We start from the raw sequence: 7,565 nt of genomic DNA on the forward strand, positions 1-7,565 counted from the left end.
CACATTATACCACAAAGAAAACAGCAACAACAGAAACAGCAACATGGAGAGAACAGGTATGTAACCAGACTCCTACAACAAAGGCCCACAATAATCCCTTAGAGATCGTAAACAGGAACACAAGTATAGAACACCGCGGGAAATCACGTAATGCAATGGCAACATACCGTAACACTACGTTTTAATCCCTTTACCTTACTATATTTTAAAAATAACCTCTCAGCTTTTCTTTCCACAGGCGCCCTTAGATACAAAGGGCGGACAAACTAAGATGGCAACTCGGGATACCACACAAGATACCATACCTTGCTTGCACTATGAGACGGCCACGAGAAAACTCTTTAACATTCACTTTATCTCTAGGTTAAACCTTCTTTTAGGAATCGAAGCACGTGACCAGTCAGACCACCAAAGCAGTACCTGCGATGTACAGACCTAAACTACAGGCTCTAGTCATCGAACACATTCAACCAAACCAGCATTCCCTTGCTATTCTCTCCTTTCTTCTCTCTATTTTTTTTTCTCTTTTCTTTTTCTCTTCTACTCTTCTCTTTACTTTTTTCCCTTTCTCTTCTCCCTTTCTACGGTATTTTCTCTTTTCTCTTCCTTCATACCCCTCCCATATACCTTCCCCTTTCTCCCCCCCGGAAATCCAACTATCCCTTCACCCCTCAATCCCATCCAGATCTCCCACCATATTAAAACTCTCCACCCTCAGTCCTTAATCTTTTAGGCATCAAGATCGACCTCCTACCCAATGAACCAGTACCCAGCACCCAGGCGAGGGGACACCCAACCGAACCCACACATCGTCTCCTGCAAGAAAAGACAGCCAACTCCCCTGTGGACACATGCTGCGAGACCCTCCCTACCAACTCCCCCTAACATGGACTGTTTCTTGAAACCGGACTTAGGTCCAATAGTATCCCCAATGCAAGAACTCTTCCAAGACCTCCCAGCTGCAAATTTTTACCAATCTGAAGGGGGGCAGGGGGTGTGATTGGAAGATGCCTGGGAACCCACACACCACAAGAAAAATCCAAAAGACAATGGGAAAACTGTACTTCCAACATAGGCATAAGACCTGTAATACACCAACTCTTTACCTGTTCTCTCCCAAATGCAAAGTAGTCTTTTGCACCACATTGGTCCTTTAAAAACTTCGCTAACTCATTTTAATTTTTTTATATTTTTTTAATTAACTTATTTATTTAAATGTCTGCCTTACATATACATTTGTGGGCACATACACTTTTATTTCCTTTTTTTTTTTTTTTTAATCGTCTTTGGGTATGTGACCTATCTCTGTTACTCACTCTGTCCACCCCAAATACTCCGACATATAATGGAGCACCACTTCCCCCTGCAAAGGCACACTAAATAAAGGGGAAATCTTACATAGTAAAAAAAAAAAAAAAAAAAAAAAAAAAGAGCTCTTATCTACTAGAGATAGGAACTCATAGTTGTTTACAATACAGGGTTATCTCCTACCTTGAAAATATGTCATGTGGAATCAACTTAGACCTCAGGTGATTAGATACCATTCAACCAGCCTTGAACCCTGGATCCCAGACATAGAAACGGCACAGCTCCTCACAACAGCTGTAAGAAACAATCTCCATCTGGGACAGCCTTATTACTGCAGGGTCAACAACAAGGGCCAGCTCTAACATGATATCTCGACAATGAGGAAAATGTGAACAACTTGACCTTAGAGCAGTTTAGCCTACCTCACCAGCTAACGACAAGACAAAACCAGAAGACGTGGCACCCTTTGGTAGGTCCAAAAGCCAAGATCGTGATTTACAGATGACTGGATACTAGAACCACGACCAGACTGTATACATCTTGGGACCAATAAAAAAGCCCTAGTCTAGGGTTTGAACTAAGACCTGCACAATAAGCATGATCCCCAGTCCCAAAGGTCCGGCAGAGACAATTGTAACGGAAAGGGGCTTCTGGAAGAACAAAGAAAGACGCTATCCTAGATGCCTTCCTAGGTTCAGCGCAAAGACCAAGATCAGCAACCACAGAAGATGGATTAAAATGGCACTGAGGTAACAGAACCTCCAGATTCACAAAGACTGACTTCACCATAAGTCCCACCTCAGGATATGTACAGATACTGGGACTGCTAAACACAGAGCTCTGACGGTATCACACTGGACAGAGCAGAAGCTTTCCACACACCAAAAAAAAAAAAAAAAACCACAACCTGGAGAGTAATGATCCTGAGCAAAGACTAGAGCTGATTCCATGACAGTATACTCCAAGGACGGAGAAACCCCATATCTTATAGGGCAAGTGAATTCCTTTTCGAATGACCCCAATATTTACTGTGCCAGGGCAGGAGGGAAAAAAAAATACAAAAAACACAAAACCTTGGTTATATATATATATATATATATATATATATATATATATATATATATATATATATATATATATATATATCTTACCTTCATTTATTATTGTTATTATTATTTTTATTTACCTAGCTATTTTGGTCGATTCCTCAGTTTGGATGTGATTATTGAAATTGTTGGCCCTAATTATTCTTTTTTTTTTCTTTCTTTCTTTTCTTTCTCTTCCTTTCTTTTCTTTCGTTATGTGCTACGCCATGTTTCTTATTTCAAGACCACGGCGTGTTTTTTGTTTGTTTGTGTTTGTTTTTAGTTTGTTTTGGTTTATTTTTTATCTGTTTTTTTGTGGTGCTTATCGTTATAGCTGGAGTCCTCACTGGATATTTGACACTTCTTTTGGTACTGGTGGAGTGTTTCAACTTCTTTTTCTCCTTCATTTCCCAAATCGATGATGAGAACCTCTAGAAGGATTCTGCCCATTTTCGGGGTATTAAACTCTTACCCCGGTTTATTTATTTTCTCTTTTTCAGGCAAAACCACGCAACTTGAACTAGCTACCCCTGCCCCTACTTAGAGGGGGAAATAAGGGAGGCATCAAGACCAAACTGATGCAAGACTACTAAGTTGTTGGTTAGAGACAGAGGGGACCACATATTCTAGCCGCCCTGGGGGTGAGGGAAGAGGAAATGGGAGGTAAGACAGAAACGGGGGAGTAGGGAGGACAATTTGGGGATGGGAATCCCCCCTGATTTTATGTAAATATGTACCTAAAATATTATTGTCAACAATATGTAAGCCACTATGATCAAAATAAAAATTATATTAAAAAAAATAAAATAGTATCCAAAAATATTAGGTACTTAGGAATCAACCTTACAAGGGAAGTGAAGGACCTATACCAGGTTAACTTCAAAACACTTCAGAAAGAAATTGAAGAGGATCTAAGGAAGTGGAAGAACATCCCATGCTCATGGGTAGGTAAAATAAACATAGTCAAAATGACTATCCTACCAAACTACTATATAGATTTAATGCAATCCCTATCCAAATTCAGACATCATTCTTTAAAGAATTAGAGCAATCAATTACAAAATTCATCTGGAACCACAATAGACCCAGGATAGCCGAACACATATTGAAAAACAAGAAGCCAGGTGGCATCTCTTTACCTAAACTGCAACTATACTATAAAGCCGTAGTGATCAAAACAGCATGGTACTGGAACAAAGACAGGACCTCGGACCAACGGGTCAGAACAGAATTTCCAGACAAAAACCCCCAGATATACAGCCAACTAATATTTGACAAAAGAGCCAAGAACTTGAAATGGAACAAAGAAAATCTCTTCAACAAATGGTGTTGGTACAACTGGAAAACCACATGTAAGAAATTGCAAATTGACCCATACCTCACTCCTTATACAAAAGTCAACTCAAAATGGATCAAAGACCTTGAAATCAGACCCGAATCTATAAATTTTATTGAGAATAAAATAGGAAGAACACTCAAAGACCTATATATCAAAAAGGTCTTCAAGGATGGAGCACCAATGACAAAACTTTAGCATCAAACATAATCAAATGGGACTACATCAAACTAAAAAGCTTCTGCATGGCAAAAGAAACCCTACTTAAAACAAGAAGACAGTTAACTGAATGGGAAAAAATTTTTTCACTCAACATGTCAGATAAAGGGCTGATATCTAGAATATACAAAGCACTCAGAAAGCTGAGCCCCCAAAACCAAACAAAGCCATAATAAATGGGGATATGAAATGAATAGAAACTTCTCTGAGGAAGACCAAAGGATGACCAACAAACACATGAAAACATGTTCACCTTCTCTTATAATTAGGGAAATCCAAATTGAGACAATAATGAGGTACCACCTTACACCAGTGAGGATGGCTCACATCAAAAATAAAGGAAACAATCTCAGTTGGCAGGGTTGTGGTATGAAAGGCACTCTCATCTACTGCTGGTGGGAATTCCTCCTAGTCCAGCACCTATGGAGAACAGTCTGGAGAGTGCTAAAAACTCAGAATTGAGCTGCTTTTGATCCAGCAATTGCTCTCCTAGGTATCTACCCCCAAGCTGAAAGAACATTCATCCCAAAGTATTTGTGCACCCGACTATTTATCGCAGCACTCAGTATAATAGCCAAGTCTTGAAACCAACCTCGATGTCCAACAACAGATGAGTCGATCATTAAGATGCTGTATCTATACACAAGGAATACTGCATAGCAGTCAGAAATGATACGATCACAGACTTTGCAGCAATGTGGATGGACCTAGAATATATTATATTTAACGAAGCAAGCCAGAAGACAAAAGATAAACACAGAATGATAGCACTATTCTGAAGTACCTAGAATAGGCACCAGATATATAATCAAAACCCCACAATTAAATAACAGGGTTTAACAGGATGGAAACCTCAAACACTGTAATAATCACCATATACTGAGAAGTAGAGCCCAAAACAAAGGGAAGAGAAACAACACAAAGCCCGACTACACTTTATATCATAAAGAAACCAGCAACAGCAGAAACAGCACCGTAGAGAGAACAGATATGTAATTATCATTTTACTGCAAAGACCCATAATAATTTAGTAGGGATCTTATACAGGAATACAGGTAAAGATTATGATGGGAAATTATTGAATCCAATGGAAACATTTCAAAACATTATGGTTGAATGCCTTAACCTTACCACATGTAAAATAACCTTTCAGTTTTTCTGCCCATAGGGGATAAAAAGGATAAAAAGGGTGAACATCCTATGTTGGTACCTCGGAGCTAAAAAAAAAAAAACAATAAAAATAAATAAATAAATAAAATAACAGCAATTGAAAATATCCCTAGGAAATAAAACCATTTTAAAAAATGATGTATGCATGTTGGGGCAACAATGGATTAACAACTGATATCAACATGAAACTATAAGATATATATAAAATAAAATAAAGGAAAAACCACCTATGACTTTGAGAATAAAGGCATTTTAAAGGAGGAAAAACCTCTGTCCAAACAAATTGAAAAGAGATAGACAAATTGGATTACATTAAACAGTGAAGCTTCTGCAATTCAAAGAAAATAGCAAGTAGGGTATATAGGTCACCCATGGAATGGGATTAACTATCCAACCAATACCCATCAGTTAAGTGGCTAATATCTAAGATATACAAAATATTGACAGGACTTAACAAGAAAAATAAAAACATCTAATTCAGTCAAAAGTGGGGAGAAGAAATGAACAAATATTGTTTAAAGAAGAAATGCAGATGCTCAAGAGGCACATGAAAAAATGCCCCATATTACTCATAATTAGGGAGATGCAAATCAAAACAATGAGTATCACCTCATGCCACAGAGATTGGTACATATCACAAAGAACAAGAACAACTATTGTTGGTATGGGTATTATTTACAATTTATAATAGCCAGAATCTGGAAACAACCCAGACGCCCAACAACATATGAGTGGTTAAAGAAACTGTGGTACAGTTTCAATTGTGGTACAAAAGTTTTCAATGTACATAAAATGCTATGCCACTTTTAAGAAAAAAATGAAGTGGGCCAGAGCGGTAGCACAGCAGTAGGGCACTTGCCTTGCAAGCACTGACCCAGGATGGACATGGGTTCAATCTCTGACGTTCCATATGGTCCCTCAAGCGAGGAGCAATTTCTGAGTTCATAGTCTGGAGTAAGCCCTGAGTATCACAGGGTGTGGCCCCAAAACAAACAACTGAAAAAAATAAAGTACCAAAATTTGCCTATACATGGAAAGACATGGAGACTATTATGCTGAATGAAATAAGACAGAGGGAGAGAGATAAACACAGAATAGTCTAACTTATCTGTGGGATTTATGAAAAATAAAAATCAGTATAGTAACAATACACAGAGACAATAGAGATGAGAGCCTTAAGGATCAGTCTATGATATGAAGCTAAACACAAAAATGTGTTTATTGAAGTTAGAGGAATAACTAAAGTAAACTACCATGACAAGGCTAGTGAGAGAAATACAATGTCTGGCTTTTCCGACTGGAACCATGGAGGGCGCAGAAGAAAAGAAAAAGAAGGCTTCTGCTAAGCCAGAGAAGGCTCCTGCTAAGCCAGCAGCAGCAGCAAAATTAGAGAAGAAAAAGAAGCTTCCTGATGTTCCAGAAACCTTGAAGAAAAGCGCAAGAATTTCGCAGAGCTGAAGATTAAGCGCCTGAGAAAGAAGTTTGCCCAAAAGATGTTTCGAAAGGCAAGAAGAAAGCTTATCTATGAAAAAGCTAAGCATTATCACAAGAAGTATAGACAGATGTACAGGACAGAGATTCGGATAGCTAGGATGGCAAGAAAAGCTGGCAACTGTTACGTTCCTGCTGAACCCAAATTGGCTTTTGTCTTCAGAATCAGAGGTATCAATGGTGTGAGCCCTAAGGTCTGAAAGGTGCTGCAACTTCTTTGCCTTCCCAGATCTTCAATGGCACCTTTGTTAAGCTCAACAAGGCTTTAATTAACATGCTAAGGATTGTAGAACCCTAAATTGCTTGGGGGTATCCAAACCTGAAGTCAGTAAATGAGTTGATCTATAAGCGTGGTAATGGCAAAATCCACAAGAAGCAAATTGCCCTAACAGATAATGCATTGATTGCCAGAACTCTTGGTAAATATGGCATTATTTGCATGGAAGATCTGATTCATGAGATCTACACTGTTGGAAAACGCTTCAGGGAGGCAAACAACTTCCCCTGGCCCTTTAAGTTATCTTCTCCTCGAGGTGGGATGAAGAAAAAGACCACCCATTTTGTAGAAGGTGGAGATGCTGGCAACAGGGAAGACTAGATCAATCGGCTGATTAGACAAATGAACTAAGATACCTATCATATTTTTGTAATCTGGTCAATTAATAAACAATTGCTTTCAAATTGGAAAAAAAAGAAATACAATGTCTGTTATGAAAACAGGCAAGAAGGAAGGTAGAGATATGGGATGGGACTTTAGTGGTAAGAAAGTTATACTGGTGAAGGGTATGTGCATTTTATGACTAAAACACAATTAAAAACATGTTTGTAACCATGGTGCTTAAATAAAGTATTAAAAATGGATATACGCAAAAAAATGGATATACACACTACAATTTATTGAAACACTCAATACAATAGCTAAGAGTTGTAATCACCTAGATGTCAACAACAGATGA

General features: G+C 38.4%; 1 pseudogene; it reads left to right on the forward strand.

The window, feature by feature from the left end:
* Positions 1-6,421: 6,421 nt before the first annotated feature.
* Positions 6,422-7,237, forward strand: LOC126031088 (60S ribosomal protein L7-like; annotated as a pseudogene).
* The last annotated feature ends 328 nt before the right edge of the window (positions 7,238-7,565 follow it).

The sequence above is a fragment of the Suncus etruscus genome, chromosome 15, assembly GCF_024139225.1.
Source record: "Suncus etruscus isolate mSunEtr1 chromosome 15, mSunEtr1.pri.cur, whole genome shotgun sequence".
Taxonomy (NCBI): domain Eukaryota; kingdom Metazoa; phylum Chordata; class Mammalia; order Eulipotyphla; family Soricidae; genus Suncus; species Suncus etruscus.